Raw genomic sequence first — 20,409 nt, 5'->3', positions numbered from 1 at the left:
TACAGTCATTGAGCCACGGCTCTGATAGAACTTTGGTGCGTCTAAGCGTAAAAGGAGCAACAGAATCCAGTATTAGTGTACATGTCGAATCAAACATGGAGATAAGCTCATCAGCATTAAAAGCACAGTTCACATCTAATTTACAGATCGGAGAAGCATTAAAAGCATCAGAGAACAGTGAGGCAGTCAAGGGGTTTATCGAACGCAGACGACGCGCAGGGGCACGTGATTCGACTCCTGCGGAAGGGATGGAGGTTGTAAACAGAACCGGTAAATGGTCTGAGATACGCGTTGCTGCACATATTTCATCTACAGATACAGACAGTCCAAACGATAATACTAAGTCCAAAGTGTGTCCTTTTTCGTGTGTTGGGCCAGCCACGGACTGAACGAGACCAAAGGAATCAAGGAGATTTAAAAAGTCCCTAACCAGAGGTTTGGACTCGCAACACACATGGACATTGAAGTCTCCGGAGATCAAAACACGATCATAATTCACCATGATCCCGGACAGAAAGTCAGAAAAGTCATTTATGAAATCCTTATTACACTTTGGCGGACGATACACGACTGCGCAGAGTATAGGCGAGGCCGGGTTCAGTTCAAAAAGCTGCAACTCAAAGCTGGCATAGCTAGATACAGGGTGAAGCAATCGGCATTGGAGGTTAGCTCTAAACACTGATGCTATGCCCCCACCATGGCCAGTGGCACGGGGGGAGCTGAAGAATGTACAGTCAGGAGGAAGAAGTTCAGAGAACGGTGTATACTCGCCAGCGTGAGCCCAGGTCTCCGTCAGGAACATAAAATCCAGTTCACGAGAGGGTGAAGAAGTCGTTTAGCAGGAACGTTTTGTTTGCTATCGACCTAGCATTTAGCAAAGCCATGCAAAGTTTTCGCTCCGGGCTTGCGAAGGTGTAGTGCGTCTCAGCTGACGAAGATGTGCGTGTTGAACGCCGCGCGGGCCGGGAGCAGTCAGTCGGGCAGGAGGAGCTGCCAGCGGGCCCCTCAGAGTCCGGAGCTCCGGAAAAACGGGGCGAATCCACCGATCTCTCACTTGGCGTGCAGCGGGAGGGCCGTGACATCCGAGGCGTGGATAATTCACAGAAGAAGCCGTCAGGTATGCCTTCAGATGGACCAGTGCACCACCACGCTTTCCCCGTCGTCGAAAGCGCTTTCGGCGAGGCAGGATGCAGTGTGACCGCCGTAGGTAAGTGGGGATATCCGACAGTAGAGGTGGGGGGGGACGATTTATGGTTGCCAGATGTCGGTTTGGGCAGCAATATCAACTCCAGTGAGGGTCTGAGGTGGAGGAGAGCTTGGCGATCATAAACGAGCAGAGCAGAGACATTCTGACAAACATAAAACAAAAACAGGACAGCTAAAGTTAGAGAGCTTAGCGAGCGGCGAGCCGACACAGGCGCCATCTTGAATCACGTCACTTGAATCACCATACATGCATACATGCATACATTGTTTCTTTACCTGTTCTATCGTCCAGTTAAACTGAGTGGTTTCATTCAAGCTAACTGTTACGGCGCTAGTGAAGGGAGCGTCTCCGCCCCCCTCTCACAGCTCACAATTAGTTCCTGTTCTATCCTCCAGTTAGCTGAGTACTCTCGCTCAAAGTTAACTTGCTACAGCGCTAGTGAAGAGAGTGTCTTCACTCCCCTCTCACAGCTCACAATTAATTCCTGTTCTATCCTCTAGTTAGCGGAGTGCTCTCGCTCAAAGCTAACTTGCTACAGCGCTAGTGAAGAGAGTGTCTTCACTCCCCTCTCACAGCTCACAATTAGTTCCTGTTCTATCCTCCAGTTAGCTGAGTGCTCTCGCTCAAAGCTAACTTGCTACAGTGCTAGTGAAGAGAGTGTCTTCGCTCCCCTTTTCACTGCACACAGTTGGTTCCTGTTCCATCCTCCAGTTAGCTGAGTGCTCCCGCTCAAAGTTAACTTGCTACAGCGCTAGTGAAGAGAGTGAATCCGCTCCCCTCTCCCTGCACACAGTTGGATGCCCGTTCCAGCCTTCAGTTAGCAGAGTGCTCTCGCTTAGGCTAACTCGCTACGGCGCTAGTGGAGAGAGTATTCCGCTCTCCTCTCACGGCATAAACCCATTAACTGACTTCATTTTTTCTCACTCCAGTTAGCAGAGTGCTCACGCTCAAGCTAACTACTATTGTGCTCACTCCCCTCCACGGCATATTTGTTTCCTGGCCAGTTATTTACAGGCAGCTGAGTGCTCTAGCTATCGCTAGGTCTAACGGCTCTAACACCTGTATGGCTCCTCTTTAACCAGAGGATGGCCATGACCTTTGCCCCTCTTGTCTTGGCCTCGAGCATCTGAGGGAGGGCCTTTCGGAGGACCCGTGCATGAATTGCACCATCATGCCTCGTGCGGTAAGAGCTGCCGAGGTTGAACTACTGACTGAGGGTGGCCTTCCCCCCGCACAGTCGACTCCAGCCCAACCTACCCATCCTAGGCGTTGGGCCGCAGAGGCTGCGGGTGCACCACCCAAGAAGAGGACTAAGCCTGATAGGCTGTCCTCCAGGGTGGACCTACTCACTACTGAGCTAGCCCAGATGAGGTAACTCCTCTTGGCTCTCCATTCCCGAAACAGCGCCTGCCAGTGCGTTCTTTAGGCGCACTCCGGCACCCGCCACCCGCACTGTTCCTCCCTCTTGTGAGTATCTGAGGGAGTTACATGCATGCTGGAGGGACACTAAGGCTCTTTACAGTCTTACGTCCGATGGCCGAGCCTTGGTAGCCATGCAGGATGCGGCAAGAGTTGGCCTTGACCACACGCCGGCTGTTGAGCCTACCATTGCTTCCCTCATAGTTTCCCCTGACGAAGCCCTGAGGTCGGAGGCCAGGTGCCCTCGACTCCAATGTCGGGTCACTGATGACCTGCTCACTAAGGCTTACGATGCAGCGGCGCGCATGGGCCGTGTAGGTACCTCATGCTCGCCCTCTCAGCTTCCCTGCAGCAGGATGCTCTTAGCGCTTCCTTAAATCAAGGGTACAAGCTTCAGTTCCGACGCTGGCCCCAGTCTTCAGCCGGGTCAAAATGACCACCATAAGCGACCCGGCAAAATAAATCGCCCTAAACCAGGAGCTGTCAGTCCTCCTTGCCAAGGGTGCAATCGAGCCTGTGGAACCCATCTCACAGCCCGGGCTTCTACGCGACCTACTTCCTGGTAAGGAAGAAAGGCGGTGGACTTCGCCCAATCCTCGATCTGAGGAGACTCAACAAGTTCCTAAGGATTTTTACCTTTCCATGTGCTGAGCACAGCGGACGTTCTTCGTACTGTGGCCAGGGGGGAATGGTTCACGTCCGTTGACTTGAAGGACGCTTATTGTCATGTGCCTATTGTGCCTCATCACAGGCAGTTTCTTCGCTTTGCCTTCAGAGGTCGTCATTTCCAGTTCAGGGTGCTCCCATTTGGACTCTCCCTCTCTTGGACGACTGGTTAATCTGTGCACCATCCCGGTTACAGACGATCCAGGACACGGCTCTCTTTCTCTCTCATGTCGCCCGGCTAGGCCTCAAGGTGAACATGGAGAGGAGTTGTCGGAACCCCTCTCAGAGCCTAACCTTCATTGGGGTGGCTCTGGACACAGTCACTCAACCAGCGAAAACAGTGTTCTCGCCCCCACTCCTGGTAGACGTGATGCTTTATTCTAGTAGCAGCCGACTGGATAAACCGTCCTGCTAAAACTTCTTGTTTTTTCCAGCTAGGTGAAGGCAGTGCTCTCGCTCCCGCTCCCTCTGCTGGTAACATGGGTGTAGTTACATTCCTTTTGTGTTCGGCGAGTAGGAGCGTTGCTCTACTCTTTCCGTTCAGCAGGTAGCTGGTGAAGGCTGTGTTGTCGCACCCCGCTCCCGCCTACGCTGCATCTGGCATTCGTTATTAACTCAACCAGTGAGGGCGGTGTTCTCGCCCCCGCTCCTGATAGACGCGCTGCTTCATTCTAGCAGCAGCTGCCTGGCTAGGCTGTCCTGTTAAACTTCCTTGTTTAACCCAGCTAGGTGCGGGCCTGTCCATCTGCTGCACAGACTCTGCTGTGGGATGCCTTGGCGTCTCCCCAACAGGAAGGACCTCTTGTCTCAGTTGGAGGGTCGGATGTGGCACCCCGACCCCTGCCACCTCCAGCTGTGGGTCTGGCCACTGGGCCCGACCCACTGCTGAGCGACTGCATAGAGTCTGTCAGGAAGACTATTCTCAAATGCTAGGGCACAACCTACTCGTAGGCAGTACGAAAACAGGTGGAAACTGTTTTTGACTGGTGCCAAGGGCGAAATGAGGACCCAGCATATTGGTCGGTACCTACGACCCTTGAGTTCCTTCAGTCCCTCCTGGACGACGGCCGGTGTCCCGCTACCGTCAGGGTGTATGTGGCTGCTATATCAGCTCAACACGCAAGGGCTGACAACAGCACAGTGGGGAGCCATAGGCTGGTATCCCTCTTTTTAAAGGGGAGCTCTGAGGCTTCGCCCCCCGAATATCCCAAGGGCCCCTACATGGGACCTGCCCTTGGTGCTGGATGCCCTATGCTTGCCTCCTGTTGAACCTTTGTTACAGGCAGAACTGAAGTGGCTCTCAGCTAAGACTGCTTTCCCTCTTGCCATCACCTCAGCAAAACGTGTAAGCGAGCTTCAGGCCTTGTCTGTGAACAGCTCGTGTCTGAGGTGGAACTCAGATGGCTCAGGTGTCACCTTATGGCCGAACACAGCGTTCCTCCCTAAGGTGCTGGCACGCTCTCATTTTAATCGGCCTATCCAGCTGGCACGGTTTGACCCCCCATCAGGAGAGGGGGAAGAGAGGTCGAGACTCCTATGCCCGGTGCGGGCCCTTAGAGCTTATGTCCAGACTACCGCTGACATGCGTCAGTCTGAGCAGCTCTTTGTGTGTTACGGTGGTCCTAGAAGGGGCTGTGCGCTCTCAAAACAGCGCTTGTCCCACTGGATCGTGGACGTCATTGCCCAGGCATACAAGGCGAATGACCGTCCCTTGCCAGCTAGAGTAAAGTGCCACTCTACCAGGAGTGTCTCCACATCATGGGCGACCTGGAGAGGTGTGCCCCTGGAGGACATATGTGCTGCGGCCACATGGGCATCTCCGAGCACATTCGCCAGATATTACAGGGTGAATGTTGCCGCCCCTCACCCGCTGGGTGTGGTCCTCCTGCAGAGTCCGTCTAGGCCATCCTTATAGGTGAGTATTCAGACTTCCTCGTGACTCTGTTGATATAGTCATCCAGTGCTAAAGCACCGCCTCTGGCGGTCAGTAAGTATGAAATAGAACGATAGTTACGTATGTAACTACGGTTCTATGAATACTGGATGACCGCCAGAGTTCTTGGTCACTCGGAATTTCGTGTTTCTGCGAGAAGATTCCATAGGACTGAGCCCGTTGACAGCACCGGAACTTATACCTTCCGGTGTCATACGGGGTCACACGTGACTTTGTTGATATAAATATTCGACCTACGCATGCGCGAGACAGAAGATATCCAGTGCTAAAGCACCGCCTCTGGCGGTCATCCAGTATTCATAGAACCGTAGTTACATACGTAACTATCGTTCTGTCTGCTGCCGTCTGGCAGGCGGTACCGCAGCATCCGGACTAAAACCACCAGACTCAGGGACAGCTTCATCCCACAGGCAATAAGACTATTAAACACCTGAACTTAGAAACAACATCCATAACATTCATCTGGCTGCTACATGGAAATTATTTATCTAATATATCATATTCCAATCACTTGTATATAGACTCTTATTGCACTATTTCACTTTTTACTATTTTTCTTTTTGTATTTACTTGCAGTATTTTTTCTGTGTATCTGTTTTATTGTGATGCACTGTTGGAGGAGCCTGTGACCTGAGGGGGGGGGGGCACAATCCCCCATTGTGCGGAGTTTGGTCCTCGGGGGGGAAGCCGATGGTTGGTTGTGGAGCGGAGGTTGCGTGTGGAGGTTTGTGATGTGAGAAGTTCCTTCAGGTATGGAGGAGCGTTCCCGTGGATGCACTGATGGTCAGTAGTGCGATTTTGTAGACAATCCTGAATGAGACAGGAAGCCAGTGGAGGGAATGAAGAACGGGTGTGATGTGGTTGTATTTTCTCACCCTCATCAGGATCCTAGCGGCACTGTTCTGTACATATTGGAGCTTCTGAAGGCTCCCGCTAGGAGTCCCGATGAGGAGAGCGTTGCAGTAATCGAGCCTTGATGAGACGAAGGCATGGACCAGTTGTTCTGCATCTGACAGGGAGAGTGTGGGACGGAGTTTTGCAATGTTCCTGAGGTGGTAGAAGGAGGTTTTGCACAGGTGTTTGATGTGGGTGTCAAAAGTCAGATGTCTGTCAAATCTTACACCCAGGTTGGTAACTGCTGTGGAGAGGGGTATGTTTTGGCCAGAAAAGGTAATGTGGGTTATGGGGGATGACTGGACCTGGTTTGGTGTGCCAACTAAAATGGCTTCTGTTTTGGAGCTATTAAGTTGCAGGAAGTTTTCTCGCATCCAAGCCTTTATCTCCTCAATGCAGGTGTTAAGGGATGTTGATGGGAACGGTGACGATGATGGTGACAGTGACGATGCATGTGGGATAGGGTCTGTCTTTATATATACAGGGTTCCCGCGGGGTCTTAAAAAGTCTTAAATCTGATAATCTGAATTTAAGGCCTTAAAAATGTCTTAAATATGACCAAAAAAATAAGAAAGGTCTTAAATATGATTTAGAAGGTCTTAAAAATGATCGGATTTGAAAGGTACTTCTGTGTTGCGATCGCGTCTAAATGTGTTTTGGGGGAAATGTCCGGGCTGCAAAGTAACCAATACGGTAAGAGCCTTTCAGTTCCCCCCAACAATTTGTATTGAAATAAATCAACATGGAACCAGTAATCACTAACTTTGTTTCCCCCGGCCCCTTATTGGAGAACACCCAGCTAGTAACCTAGCAAGCAAGCTTCAGCTAGCGGCAGTCAGAAACTCATGTATCTTAGAATCTACTTAAAAATAAATATGGGGAAGTGTAAGTTCAACCGTATTTGGTTGGAAACATCGAATTTAGTGCTTGGTTGAAACCAGTGGAGGGAACGTGTTTGAAGCCCGCTGCACCTTTTGCAAAAGAAATTAGCGTTTGGTTTGCTAATGCAGCGTTAGCTAGTGCAGCAGCTCCCGCAACAACACCGGGGGACCTCCGGGCGACGTGTGGGTACGTCAACCCTAAAAAAAAAAGCGGAGGTGCTGTAGACGCTAAATACCGTAGCTAAACCACCAATCATACAACAGCAACGATGAAAGATTGTAGCCAAGGCAAGCAGAGCTCTGAATATAGTCTCTCTCCGCTCTCTCTCTCTCCATTCTCTCCTCTCTCTCCTCCTCTCTCTCTCTCTCTCTCTCTCTCTCTCATCTCTCTCTCGTCTCAGACTCCTCTCTCTCCAGAGAGCTCTCTCTTGGCTTCGTCTCTCCTCTCCTCGCTCTCTCCTCTCTCATCTACTCTCTCTCTCTCTCTCTCTCTCTCTCTTCTCTCACACACACACACAGCTCGATTATGGCAAAAATCATAATCACGATTATTTTGGTCAATAATTGATATCAAGATTATTAAATACGATTATTCATTGACTTTGAAAACATCCATTTATTGAACTTTAAAACAAATAATAATTTGAACAGTATATTTTTTAACTGTTGATTTACCCTGAACCTATAATTCAACTGCAAAACCAATACAAAAATAAATGTAAATAAATTATACATTTAAATAAATAATATGCAAAATAATAAATACCAATAAACAAGATCAACAAAATATTTTGGAGCGCACTTCCACAAGCTATTAAACATATATAAATATGATAAATAAAAATGGAATTAGACTAAAATTAATTAGATCAAATATGTTGTAGTGCACTGTCACAACCTAGCAAAGCAAAATCATTTCGTAATTGTGGCAGGCCAAATCGTAATTGCGATTAAAATACGATTAATTGCACACCCCCTAACACACAGACACCACATACACTTTTTGTCTAACACGCTCACACAGTTCTGTACTGTTATGCCTTTACATTTACTTTGTAAGTAATTATGGGACGTATTTCTTCTTTCATAGCAATTTTCCTTCATACTTTCTTGCCGTGAAATAGGTCTTAAATTCTATTCAAAGTGGTCTTAAAAAGGTCTTAAAAAGTCTTAAATTTGAGTAGGCGAAACCTGCAGGAACCCTGTATATAGCTGCGTGTCATCAGCGTAGCAATGGAATGATATTCCATGCTTGCTGATGACACGGCCAAGGGGCAGAGTGTACAGGGTGAACAGAGTGGGCCCAAGGACCGACCCTTGAGGGACACCACAGGTGACAGGGTGTGTCTGGGACCTCACACCTCCCAAGGAGACGTACTCTGTTCTTCCAGACAATTGTACACTTAAAACCAATCAATGTTGTGTAATTAACAAGGATAATCTGGTGTTTTTTGGTTGATGAGTAGTGCAGATATCACTGTAAAATCAATCGACACTAAAGAGAATAGTTACTTCCGGGTGTAAAATCCTCCGTTATCCAATGGGAATGGACGCTCACATTGCCTTTAAATGCCGCCGACATGGACCGATGCGGTGCTTGCCTGAGCGTCAAATACCGCCGTCGATGGGGATACATTGCAATCAGTTGAAAGCTCTTTGTGTCCGTTTATGAAGCTGAAGGAGACTCGGCGCGTCACAACTGCACGCCATAGGACCCTGACCAAGCGTCGCTCCTGGACGTTCAGGGAGTGAGACTGTGTTGGAAATGCTGTGGTGTTTTGTGAAATGCTGTGGTGTTTCCTGAAATGCTGTTTTGACTTGCACTTCAGGGCCACCTTTATATTTAATTATTTTTAGTCAATTTATTGAACATGTCAGAAACAAAACATATAACAATAATAATAATATATATATATATCTATATTTTACTTATAATTATAACAAAGTACAACATTTAAAAAAAAAGAATTCTCAAATAGTCCTCTGTCATGTTCAACAGGGGCAAAGAAGAAAACAATTCTGGACCTACCCCCTCTAGCGTACATTTTCCTTATTGGTCATCGTCATCAGCGGCATGTTTTCTTTTTTTTAACAAAACAATCAAAAAGAAATAACTTTTACAGTTACAAGAAATAACAAATATGATTTGCAGGTCCTGCTCATAACCATTCAGGATTTGGCTTCTAAATAATACTTTCAGTTTAGATAGACTTGTACAATATTTCAGTGCATCATTACAGTTATTCCACAGACTAACACCTTTTGATGTGATGCAATGAAGTTTGGAATTTGTTCATATGGGTGGTTTTTTGAAAATGCAGTTTCCTCAACATGTGTATGTTTTCTCTCCGTGTGAAAAGTCCCTGGATATTATGAGGTAATTGTTGATTTGCGGCTTTGAACATAATTTGAATATGAAGCATGCTTTAAGATTTCCGAGAGTTCAAATGCAGAGATCCACATGACATCTCCATGAGGACAGACCTGGAGAGTTTGGTGCGTGGGATCAGACTGTAGCAAACTGGAGTATGGCTTATTTTGGCTGTAATGTTACATAACCTGCTTAACGCACCTTTTGACTCCAGCTGCTGTGTCTGAATCAACAGATTATGTAACGGTGCTGTTATTACTCGTACGCTTTGGCTGTAAACAATTGTTCAACAGCTAAAAAGGGCCTCCACTCAGGGTCATGATATGCTGATTTCCCAGGAAAGCTGCTTTAACAGTAATTAATATGTAGCTTTTCACTTTTCACAGTCTCTTTGTTTGGGGTTTATGGGTGTTAATGGTGAGAAACATATCATAATACCTCCTAATAGCTTTTTCATGTGTTGGAATAACTGTAACAAAGTGTTTCATAATCAGATAGTCTATATTGTTCCAGTGATAGAATTAGAACAGCTTCTGCTATACCTCTGCATATGGGGTTTATTTTTACATTTGTAATCAGCAGCTGACTGATAATTTGCAGCTAGGAATCAACCGTGTTGTTGCATTATGTTAATATTGAGTTAATGAAAACATTGTGACAAATCGTAATCACATTAGTACCACTAACATGTATCTTACATTTCTGTTTTGCTACAGAATGTTCCTTTCTTGCAAACCCTTTTGGTCTTTCTGTATAAAAAAGTTGTACGTGACATACTTTAGTTTGGCATCAGGTGTGTGATGAGAAAATGATGGAATTTTCACTCTACCAGAAGGATTAAGCACGTCAAGTTTAGATAAGGTTCGGTAGGAGGAGGCAAATGGTCTTAGAAACATGCAAAATACTCTGCACAAATGCAGAGAAAGGAGCATTTATGTGAGGGTAAATATTGCTATGAGTAAAAAAAACAACACCGTATTAATCTACTTTATACATTTATAGATTCAGTGATAAAAAATGAATGTACCCAAAACACGAACGCCCAAAGTTCCTGGTTTGTCTTAGCCAAATGCAAACTCACATAAACAAACATTTGGAGAGTTTGTTGCTAATTTACAAAATCACAGCTAATGAAAAAAACAGACATTGATAGACAAAAGCCTTCTTTGCTTTTGATTTAAACTGATGGATGGGCATAACAACAGAAAGCCACCTTCGCTAAAGTATATGAAGCAGTGTACAGAGGGGGAGTGTAGGATATTGTCCACCCTGCAATAACAGCTGAGTCTCTGTCCTAATTAATATTTGTTATATTTGAATAATGTAACAGAGTTTCTTTCTGGTTAAGTGCAAAGAAGTGTATCTGTATGTTCCCAGGGGTCCTATGTTCTTCATTTCAATATTCTGTTAACCCACATTAACCTTCCCATTGCGTTAGGGTCAAATTGTTCTATTTTAAGTAAATAGCTCATAAATATTATCCAGTTGTGTTTTTATCTGACAAAAAAAACAACAGAGATAATTGAAAAGTATTGGGTTGTTTTGCGGATACAGTTTCATTTATACAATTGTTGGAAGTGGTTTGTTTCACAAGGTTACTAAGCTAGGCAAAACTAATGTTCTCCCACCGTCAGATGTTACCTTGTATTTTGTCACTTTGTTTGAATAGACTTTCAACAACAATGAAAATGTGGATTTAAGACCAAAAAAAAGTAAATATAGATATTGTGGTCATAAAAGGATAACACATTAGTTAACACACTCAATAAACAGAACTGGGTATTTTTGGAGTGTTTTGTGATGAAAACAAAAGGTCAGATTTTCCTCAAGTGTAGACCTATTATATGGGTAGTTGCAGGCACCTACGTTCCTAACAGGTGGCTCCACCCTCTCCCAATTAGCAGTATTGGGAGCAGGTGTGGACACACCTGGTGCTGATCACTCCCTCAAGGGAGACACAGGCCGTTTCTCAATCGTGAGGATATTGGCTTCCAAGCCAATATTTCAAGGATGCTACGTCATCGAGTGCCGCCGAAGGACTATTCCAATCTCCAGCATACTTGGAATTCCACCGAGGCCGCGTCCTTGGTTTGGGGGAAATTTCGAGGCTGCACATGGGTAGACTTCGCGTCCTTAAAATCCCCACAATGCTTTGCGACCAATTTCAAAAACCCTTGCGGAGAATGGCTGAACCGATGCAGCACACATTTAAATGTAAGTATGTAGTGGTGTAGAACATGTGTTGGTAAATATGTTACTTTGTTACATTTGTTTGTTATCACCAAAAATGTGTTCCGTGAAAGTAAAGCAAGTTCATAATTAGATAGACATCGTGAGGTATTTATTTTCGGTACAGTTTATGTTGAAACCGTGGCACACTTGTTAGCCTGTTCCATTCTTCTTCGTTTTCCGAAGCCGTGGCTTGGAAGCATACTTGATTCGTTTCTGAAGGAAGTGACTTGGAAGTACGCGACTACCAAGCCAGCATCCTCGCGATTGAGAAACGGCCACAGGCTGCATCTCAGGTCAATTAAATGGAATCCTTGTGTCCCTCAAAGCATGGAGAGACGCAAGGAAACCACGAGAAGCAGGGAAATGAGTTTTAAGAGCAATGGGACGTCCTTTCCTCCGGAGCGTCACGTGAAGCGATGTCCGTTTGTGATGACACCGCACAGCTGATGTCTGACAGCAGCTCTGTCCCCGTTGTTTTCACACACACCCCCCGCCTCTGTTAGTACACATTTACTGACATATACATTTGTATCATCTGTTGTAGACCCAAATAAATAAAATAAAATAAGAACTCATTCTCAAAAAAGATAAACGCCATTCTTAAAATGTATAAACGAAAAAAGTGATCATGAAAATGTTTCCAATAAATGAATAAAATAATTTTTGACCACTTTGTTGTTCAGATATATCACATATTTGTAACTAAATGATACATTAATTGAAACAAAACACAGTATAGACTGAGGAGTGACTCTCGTGAGTTTCATGTATTTTCTTCACTCTGCTAGGAGAACTGCTCTCCAGTGGCGAGCGGTGAGCTTTATACCTAGGCCCTCTGACCCCCCACCCCTTCCTTCGAAAAAAAGACGTTATTACGTCACAGCATATTCTTCAGCGGAATATCAAAACAACGGCCCAGGGTGCAAAACGCATCAATGACAGCGACCCTCTACCACACAAAACAACACCTGTGAACCCAATTTGTGTTCTTTGACATTGAAAAGGATATTGCATTGTGTTTGTTACTTTCATTGCAGTTTGTATGTCTTAAGTGTAATTTGGCATGCTTTTATTTTGAAGGCGAGTTCACGCTGTTGACAGGAAGTTGTTGTTGCTATGGAAACAAGAAAAGTTTCACAGCGGGCGGAACTCGTCATAAAGTCCGCGATAATAAAACCCACCCATTTAGAGGGAAGATATGATTGGTCAATTGTACTGTCATTTGACATTACTCTCTCGTTCAGTTTACTATAGCGGCCCTCTGTGAATCACAGAGAGGCCCGCTATAGTAACTGACATTCAAACAGAGACTGAACAGGCAGATTCGAAGGATTTATTTCTTTGGAAATGTCATTTTATTAAATCAAGTTTTTTTTCGGTAAAACCAATGAAAAATATAACAAAAATAATATTAAAAAAATATATATTTAAAAAAAATATATTTTTTTTTAATGTTTTTAAATATTATTTTTTGGAATATCTTAGGCCCTCACAGAGGGCCTAGAGGGCCCTGACGGCTCGCCACTGCTGCTCTCATGTCAAGAAGCATCAGATCAGTGCATGCGTTGCATCGTCCAATCAGTGAGCGATACACAGTAAGGGGGCGGAGCGAGTATCTGAGGATTTCATCGGAGGATGGTCTGGTGGTTCCTCGGTTATCGCTCCTCCATTATCGCTCCTCGCTCCTCGATCCTCCGGCAGAAATAAGAGCCATGGGACGCTACTCAAGATGGCGCAGACAAATCAACTTCCGGTGATACCGAGGACCGACGACCGAGGAAATGAAAATAGTCTACCTGAGACGCAGCCAAAGCCCACAGAGTTGTTCAGATTGGGGTGGCACATGGAGGGAGCAGGAGGCTCCCGGGCTGCAGTCGAATAGTCCAAAAATCTGCCCCTATTGTCTATTCCTATCGTCTATTCCTTAACCTCTGTGTGAAACGTCACTGGGTTAAGGAATAGTGGATAGGAGAATTCAAAAGGACTTAGGAGAAGAGACTGCAGTACTTTGAGAATCGACTGCACTTTCACTATCCAGCGTATTTATTATGCGCCAGCGGACGTCATGAATGTGTGTCTGCTGTGGGGAAAACTACAGTTTTCTACACAGCAGACTACATGGATGTATAATGAGAACGACGGACTACTGTAAACTCATAGAGACTCTGCACCGCGCTCTGATGCTGTTGTTTTATGCTTTATGAACGTGGACAACAGAGAAACATATTCTTCATGAACGAGGTTGTAATTGAAATAAAAAAGTGAAACTTATTGTTGTCACCCTCTCCCTCCGTTCTACATTAATACAAATGATCCCAATACGTATTATTGTATGAAAAGATCTTAAAATAAATACAAATGTATTTATTATAAACGTTAGTCCTTAACATCACTGTGTATATTACCATTCAAACATCTTTTAAAAGTTGAACAAACCCCACACAGCTCAGTAAAGACTGTGAAATGTTGACTTTATTTGATAATTTCAGTAAAAACTAACGTTCATATTTCTCCTTTTGATTATAATAAACTAAACTGACAATTCGACTGCAGCCCCGGTATAAGAACACGTTTTTTGTAAGCTGGTAAGTCGGTTAGTGGCCCGGCTATACGTTAGCCTTTGTGTTTTTGAAGGTGTTTTTGAGTTTGGTAGCAATAAAGCCTTTTTTGGATTTAAACACTGCCTCTGTCGTGATTGCTGCACTACCACTTCCTCTTTTGTCAGCCCAGTCCTGTTACAGTAGAGTTCCTACAATAGGTAGTTTCATATAGTGCAAATACGGAGCACATATTCTTCAGGGTCCCCTCTATAGTTGTTTCAGCAATAATTGAATTGCCAAGGTACAATCAAAATAGACGTGTTTTCAGTTTGTGACGGAAGATATGCAGAGTTTCTGCTATCCTGATGGAGCTCATTCCACTATTTAGGAGCCAGGATAGCAAACAGGCGTGTCTTTAAGGGGTACCTGGGTCCCACTTGTAGTGGTGGTCAAAATAATGAAACAAACTCTCCAGCACAGCAAACAAAGGAAGGAGGGAAGGCAGGCCAAAAAACACAAGGGCAGCAGGTGAAACGAATCAGGGTGGGGCAGACATCACACAGGCGGGAAAACACAAGACAGGAAGTAAAAACAGATATAACACGGGGTGAAAATAAATCGTTCACAGAGAAAGAACATGACACAGTGACAAAGCCAAACAACTTTGAATTGTACATACTTGCTCTATCTATGGCAAGTAAAACGCGGAAAAAGTAGGTTGATTCTAAACAAGCATCCACAACTAAAGCTTCCCAGTTAAAAGCTTTATCAATAGGATATAACAACAGTGTCAGTGACTCTTAACTACTATGGTCACCCAAAGCTGTAAGACACTTGCACTGTCCGATCGGACACAGCCACTACACTGAATGGTGGAGGAGGAGAGAAAATAATGTATTCATTTGATTTGCTGTTACCCATTAACAGTACTAGGCGTGTGTGCACTGTGTATGTGTGTTTAGCCCACATCAGAATCTGCAGCATGGAAACTAATAGTAATGTATTTCAGGTCCATATAAATGAAGTGTTTTACAAAGTGTTCACTTGCTGCCTAACATATCCCCACCCACTGACAGGTGCCATTGTAACGAGATAATCAATGTTCTTCACTCTTCACCTGTCATAACGTTATGGTTGATGGTGTATATAATAAGGATATGTTGGAAGTCTATATATGGATACTGTTAGTGCATTACTGCCACCAACTAGAATGGAGTGCGGATCAGGAAATGTGCACGGGACCTCTCTACTTTATCATGAATGGAACCCAATGTATGTTGTACAACTCCATAAGATAGAGGAAGCCTTATAATGGGTGATGTAGCCAACAATGAAAAAGCATTAGTGTTTAAATGATTTACCTTTTTTAAGTTGCATTCATACATTTTGTATTCCATTCATGTCATTGGTATTCAAATACTAAACTAAACTAAGGTAACAGCGTTTTAATTTAGGTCAGGATGCCATTATGTTTTAACCTGTTAAGCCCCGAGCCTGTTTTTCAGGTTTCAAGCTCGAAAATGCTATGCCCAAAACAAATGACTATAACTTAACTTCTAAAAGGGTTATATGAATAATTTCTTTTATCCAAGCAATGTTACATCTGTGAGTTGGATGTAGAAGTGTCAGAATCAATATAGATGTTTCTGTGTCAGAGTAAATTCAGATGGAACATAGTAAAAAAAAAGGTACATTCTTACCTCCGCCTAAAAAAAAACCCATTACTTATAGTGAAAACCACCCTTGAATGATGGGATGGTAGACTAAAAGCTTTAGGAATCCAAAGTATAACATATAATAAGTACCCTGTATCAAGATTGAGGCAAAACAAGTGAAATTTGACCTTTTTAGAGAGGTTTAGCAAAAAGAAGTCCAGGCGGACTGACCTTTGGGCACATTTGGATACCATCAGTGCCATTTGACCTTTTTCAGGTACCATACTGTAAACATAATTGTATTATCACTATAGGTAATCATTCCATCCAAATACAAGTGTTTTTATAAAAAAAAATCTTTTTTAAATTACATTTCTTTTTTTTTATGTAAATGGTGTGTGTGTGTGTGGACTTTGAAAAAAAGCAAAAATGTACACAAAACCTGGATGTGTTTAGTCAGAAGGTGTGGCCACGCCTCGAAACAGGCACAGAGGGACCAGGCACTTAGTGCAGTAGATAGTCTTCACCGTTTTGTTGCCAGCATCAGAGCACCATCCTGCAGTACCCTCCTGAGCGCGGTGGCATCTTCCCCATAATACTGAGAGGGGTCTGCCTGCAGGCCTCCACTCTCAGGACAGTTCCGGTGTAGGCTGCACTCTGAGGACACCTCCACTGTCAGTACAGGAAGTGACGATTCTTACGAACACGTTATTTACCCCGCCCACCGAAGGACTCGTCTGATGGAAGTTTTTGCAAATCAGTAAGGTAAGGTGCGTGACCTGTTTGCACTATCCAAAACAATGAATGCAGTCTAAATGTATTGTTTCGCAGATAAAACAACATTATCGATATAATATATATATACTTGCAGAGCATATCATTTGCTTATCATACGCCACCTATGCCGCTATGCACTGATGCGTCTCAATATCATCAGCGGTAAAAAAAAAAAAAGTTGATGCAGATGGAAGGCAATTTAATGCACTCATTTACCGAGACATGGGAAACTGAGCACACGTTTGTGATAAATGGAGACAAGCCGTTATGTCTTATTTGCTACGAGGCAGTGGCATTGCGTGAGTGTGCGTGTGTGTGTGTGTGTGTGTGCCCACCCACATACAGTATTTCCGTGTCTACATACATGCCAATGTACAAGCATGTTGTTTTTGTTACTTGAACTAATTTCTTTAATAAATTGTGCAAATAGTTGTACACTTCAATGTCTGCTTGCAATTCTTTTTCATAGCTTTCTGCTTTCACTGCTAGTTATTAATTACGTTATTACTAAAACCAATAATAATCGAATGCAGAGGCAATTGTGTAATGTGAAAAATATATATTTATACAGTCTTTTTACGTTATTAGCTAAGTGTTTGTCAGTTTGGCTTTATTAAACGTTTGTGTAAAGAGGTTAGCAAGGGTAGGTCTGCATTTGTTGTTGTTGGCAAATGACACTGATGTCTTTAAAAGATAGAGATAATACAGATTAAAAGTGTTTCTATTGTTTCTGGCCGTTAGTTGTAGAATGTAATGTATAGTGAAATAAGCTGTTTTCCACACTTAAACAGCGTGCAAAGACTGGCCGTATGAAGTATTGTTTTATATTGAAGTTTTAGTCTATAACCATACATTTTGTAACATTTGTTCCTGTTTTTTGTAGATGCATCTTTCAATCCTCTGTGGCACTGCAAAGCCTGCAGTGAAACGCTGCACAACATGTTGCAAACTATTCCACTGTCCTTTGTGCCCCAAATTCAAACCCTGCGCACCATCCCGACTCGAGAAGCACTTGGAAGTGCACTTAAAAAATGGCATAATGTTTAAAGGTAACACACACATATACTGATACATGTTTGTGCTTGTTTTTGTTCTTGTTTCGTGTCTGTCATTGGCAAACTTATTTTTCTTGACTTTCTCTTAGATATGGCAATCTACAAGTGCCATTTAACCTGCAGAGACTTGGCTCACTTCCATTGCCCTCAATGTGCAAAAACCATTTTAAGAAGAGGAGATATGGAGGTACACCTGGAGGCTTGCCACAAGTTGCCTTCCACATCAGCTTCTGAACATTGCCCTGGTCCATCCTCTTCCTCACCGCAACCCAACACATCAGCTGTGCTCTCTCTCCTTCTTCCAACAACAACAGTGTCCCCCACTCCCGGCTTGATTGCAAAAGTGGCTGACTCCCCACTAGTATCATCTTCTGGTGTCCAATTTACTAAATTAACAACTAAATCAACTCTGAAAAAGGTAAAATGCCCACACTGCACCCTGATTTGCGACCGAAGAAACCTGGGCAAACACATCAAGAGGAAACACACAAAAAAATCAAAGGACATAACGGAAATAAATAATTTAAAGAGTGTCTGTGTAGATGCAACATTGGGGATATCTGCAGTCCAAAAAGCAAGTCACGGCTTTTCTGTGCCAATACATGTCCAAAGAAAAACCTGGGGTCATGTTCATAACATTCAGTGTGAGTTGGAAAGTGTGCAGGGCAGCAGTGTTGTAGTCAAGTCACCAATTCACGAGTCCAAGTCACCAAGGGAGAGTCGTAGTCGAGTCCGAGTCACCCAAGGAGTGTCCGAGTCGAGTCCGAGTCCGAGTCCAAGTCACCCAAGGAGTGTTCGAGTCCGAGTCCAAGTCCGAGTCACCTAAGAAGAGTCCAAGTCAAGTCCGAGTCACAAGTCTTCATGTATTAATCTTCGTGGATATATGTCTTGTAATGTAGCTGCTCCTCTACATTGCTTTTATCCTGTCATGTTATACTAATCTGTCTATTGAACTGCTGTGAAGCCAGTTTGGCTACAATTCTTGTAATAGGTGCTATACAAATATAAAGCTTATTACTAATATTAATATTATTATTATTATTATATATAAATAAACTATGTTTAAAATGAGTTATCCTTTTAGAGAAGTGATTATATTTGTATGCCAATATTTTCCTATGGTAAAGTTTTCGTTTTGCACTTTTATTTTGATAGTAATAAGATCGGGACTCTTATTTTGAAGGAACTTTTACTGGTTAAATCGGTTTACTGATAAAGATTTAGCCCCAGAAAGCACATGGCTACTTAGCATGCAAAATGACGTAATTCTGCATGTTAAGTAGCCATGTGCTTTCGTGTTATCGGCTGAATCTTTATGTATTGTTAGATCACGTTACTCTGATGATAGTGTTCAAGACAGCCTATATGTCTGAACTCGATGTTTAGAGTAATGTGTTACGGAGCCTTCTCTTCAATATTGTTTCCACATAGAGCATTTTGCGCTGCTCTTTTCCAATGTGGAAGCCGAATGTATGAAAGCAAACAGCACGATGCGGGGTGTGTCTCTAGACATCTTTAGACTGGAATAGCGGGGCCCAGTACGTGAACTCGCCTCGCAGCCGGTGCACACGCCAGGATAGAGGACATCAGACTCCATAGAAAACTTGCTCGAGTCCGAGTCCAAGTCGGAGCGTCAATGTACAAGTCGAGTCCGAGTCATCGTGGGGGGAAAAATTCACGAGTCCGAGTCCAAGTCAGCGTGCGCGATAATTCACGAGTCCGAGTCCAAGTCATCGTGCGCGAGAATTCACGAGTCTGAGTCGCGTCAATCAGTGCGCGAGTTCGAGTCGAGTCACGAGTCCCGAAAATCGGCACTCGAGTACTCCATCTCTGGCAGGCAGTATCACTTAACCTGTTACGCATCATCCGCCCGGTACCGGGTGGATAAACGCGTCATTTGCAGGAAACAACGTCTAAGGGATCTTAATATTTAATAAACTATGAATGTTTTATATCCATGTAACGGGAAAGAAACTCAGCTAACTGATCTTTTAAAAAAAAAAAATCCAAAAAAAAAACCACACTGCTAACACTCAGCTTCTGAATTAGCCACGAGCGAAAAAATGTAACCTAAAACGGCACTTAAACTCACAATAACTCCCTTATTACTTATCCTAGATGCACAGCCAACCACTTGTTTTTGGTGTCCTGGAGACACAGAATCTGTGTAAAAAACCTCAACACTCAGTGATAAACATTTGCGACGCTATAAACGAAAGCGTACATCATAACATGTGGAGCTAGGTAGCTAGAAACGCTAACATGGCTTACCTTGGTCAAAACTGGTCTTCAATGGCATTAAAACGATAAAAAAACTATGCTGCAGTTAATCCATAGGTTCATCCAATGTATCTGTGCCCTCTTTGAAATTATTTCTGATAATCCATAAACAATAAAACTGCTTTTTTGTTTCCAAATGCCAGAGCTAGAATGTAGCTCCACTCTGCTTTACATTTACATGCGCGCAGCCCCCACCTTTTCTCTTCACAATGTGTGTGTGTGTGTGTGAGCCTCCCCCTTCAATTCTATTGGCTCTAACGGTCAGAAAGAGGTGTCAACCATCAAAATCGAGCAAGGGGGGGCCAGAGATATAGAAAAAAAAAACATTTTCACCCAAATCACCTCAGAGGTGGGGTGGTTTTGGCTAAACCTCTCTAAAAAGGTCAAATGTCACTTGTTTTGCATCAATCTTGATACAGGGTACTTATATGTTGTACTTTGGATTCCTAAAGCTTTTAGTCTACTAACCCATCATCCA

Source organism: Trematomus bernacchii, unplaced genomic scaffold (assembly GCF_902827165.1).
Source record: "Trematomus bernacchii unplaced genomic scaffold, fTreBer1.1, whole genome shotgun sequence".
NCBI classification, from domain to species: Eukaryota; Metazoa; Chordata; class Actinopteri; order Perciformes; family Nototheniidae; genus Trematomus; species Trematomus bernacchii.
This window is presented reverse-complemented; position numbering follows the sequence as displayed.